Raw genomic sequence first — 3,230 nt, forward strand, 5'->3', positions numbered from 1 at the left:
TTACACAACTCGGTGGAGCGATTGGTCGAGTCCCCGACTGTCACTACGGCGGCCCGGGTTCGAATCCTTCCCAGGGCTGAAATAATTTCAGTATCGCTGCGCTTCGAGTCGTTACTCCAACTCTCGTGGGCGGGGAGTTAGGGGTGTGTGTGCGTGTAAGGTCACAGCATTACCCATAGATCGGTCATATACGAGCTCTGAGCTCTCTTCCGGGAGGGAAATAGCTGTCGATCACGAGTCAAGCACGTGATCCAAAGACCAAGGTGAATACACACACACACGCATACACACACAGATGAGCCAGCTGTAAGGCTTCACATATGTCGTTTATTGCGCCATTAATCCAAATTGGTGATAGACAGGTTAAGCTTTAAAGCCTCCAGGGAGAGTAAGCCCAGGTTTCATTGATTCACACAACTGGATGGGGGATTCCCGGTCACTTTTTATCTGTTTATTTTTTAGGTAGCGATACACACAAACACACATAAATACATACACGCGCGCGCACGCACACACACACACACACACACACACACACACACACACACACACACACACACACACACACACACACACACACACACACACACACATACAAACACAAACACGCACATATGTATATATATATGTATAAATATATATACATATATATATAGATACATATATACATATATATATATATATATACATATATATAAATACATATATACATATATATATATATATATATATATATATGTATGTATGTATGCAGAAAAACCACCAAGGATATAATAAGATGATGACCGAGCGCTTTCTTGTAATTAGACATACTTAAGGTACATGTACATATATATATACATATATGTGTGTGTGTGTGTGTGTGTGTGTGTGTGTGTGTGTGTGAGTGTATGTCTATATATATATATATATATATATATATATATATATATATATATATATATATAAAATTTATATATGTATATATATATACAGATCCGTGGCAGGGCTCAGAGGAGTTAGCAAACATATTCAGCTCACACTCGAGAGTGCTTCATTTCATATTCGTGAATTGTTTCGCCTAAATCAATGAGGAAGAGACTTTGTTAAGCAAACTTCAGCTGTCCCGGATTTTTTTTCCTGCGATTTACGGAACGCAGTCGGAGTGTTCGTACTTTCACATGTGAATACACGCACACGCACACACACACACACATACACACACACACACACACACACACACACACACACACACACACACACACACACACACACACACACACACACATACATACATACATGCACATACGCATACATACACATACATACATACATGCATGCATGCATGCACACGCACAAACGCATACACACTACATACACACATATACATGCGCGCGCACACACGCACGCACGCATATATGTAGAAAAAAAAAATATATATATATATACATATGTGTGTGTGTGTGTGTGTGTGTGTGTGTGTGTGTGTGTGTGTGTGTGTGTGTGTGTGTGTGTGTGTGTGTAAGATGGACTTCTGCGACGCCCCTACAGCCCAGGGTACCATGTCAATATTTGATGAATATAGATCACTTTTTCTTCAAATAATGATCATCCAGCTTAATTACAGGAATTCCTCTTTTCTGTTTCTTTTTTTTATTTTTTATTTCAGACTTTATCTTACTAATTCTCCCTCACTAATTCCCCCCCTTAAAAAAAAGTGCATTTAAATATTGACTAAGATTTTTTTTTTATTCCGAATATTCTGTTTCTTTCTTCTTTTCCTTTTCCTTTTTCTTTTCCTCTGACAAATACTTTTCTCCGTGAGTTTCCACTTTTTGTCTCAAAAATAGTTTTATCTTTTTCACCAAGTAAACTACTCACTCACCTAAACTCCTTCTCTAACTGCAATAAATCTTTACCAAGTTAGTGTACGACAGATAGAGCGCAATCTCCGTTTTCTGTTTTCGGGGTGGGTGGGGTGGGAGGGGGCTGATGGAATGGTCACACCCTTCGTAGGAAAAATCCACAGTGGGCGTAGGAGTGGGTGTGGCTGTGTATCTACATATATATATATATATATATATATATATATATATATATATATATATATATATATATATATATATATATATATATATATATATATATACACACACACACAATTGAGTTACCATGAAAAAAGAGATAGACAGAGAGACTCTCAACCCAACCCGGAAGGCTCCAGAAATTCCTTTTTTTTGCCCCCCCCTCCCCCCCGGATGAGTAAGAGTGTTTGTGTGTGTGTGTTCCCCACTTCGCCCGGAATTTCCTCCCCCACATCGATCTGGAAGAGAACCCGGGACTCAAGGTGCCGTTTCGGGTTCCGGGTTCCGGGCTGGCCTGGGCTGGGCGGACCAGGGAGGTGTCTGAGCAGAGGAGGAGGAGGAGGAGAAGGAGGAGGAGGAGGTAGGAAGGAGGAGGAGGAGGAGGAAGGGGTGGAGGCGAGGAGGAAAAGGGGGATGTAGGAGGAAAGAGGGGGAGGAGGAAGAAGAGGAGGGAGGAAGAGGAGAAGGAGAAGGAGGAGGAGGAGGAGGAGGAATGAGGAAGAGGAGAAGGAGGAGGAGGAGAAAAGAGGATGGAGGAAGGTGAAGAGACAGAGGAGGAGGAGGAGGAGGAGGTGGGAGGAAAAAAGAGGACGAGGAGGAGAAGGGAGGATGGAGGAAGAGGAAGAGGAGGAGAGGGAGGGAGGAAGAGGAAGAAGGGAGAGGAGGGAGGAGGAAGGAGGAAGACAAGAAGAAAGAAGTGGAGGAGGAGGAGGAGGGAGGAGGAAGGAGGAAGAGGAGGGAGGAGGGAGGAGAAGGAGGAGGAAGAAGAGGAAGACGATGAAGAGAGAAAGGACGGAAAAGCGTGTGAGCTGAAAGAGGAGAGGAGGAAGAAGAGGAAGAAGAAGAAAGAGGTGGATGAGGGAGGAAGAAGAAGAGGAGGAAGATAAATAAGAAGGTAGGAAGAGGTGAGAGAGTAGAAGAGGGAAGGTGAGGAAGGAGGAAGAGGAAGACAAAAAAGGAGAAAACGGGAGAGAAAGAAGAGGAAGAGGAGGAGGAAGAGGAGGAGGAAGAGGAAGAGGAAGAAGGACAGAGAAAAGCCGGAGGAATCTTTGAATGGGAGCGAAGGAAGAAGAGGAGGAAGAGGAGGAAGAAGGAGAGGAACAAGAAGAGGAAGGAGAGGAAAAGGAAGAGGAGTAGAAAGAGGAGGAGGAAGGAGAGGAAGAGGAG

Source organism: Oratosquilla oratoria, chromosome 8 (assembly GCF_046742065.1).
Source record: "Oratosquilla oratoria isolate Oo_2021 chromosome 8, ASM4674206v1, whole genome shotgun sequence".
Classification (NCBI taxonomy): domain Eukaryota; kingdom Metazoa; phylum Arthropoda; class Malacostraca; order Stomatopoda; family Squillidae; genus Oratosquilla; species Oratosquilla oratoria.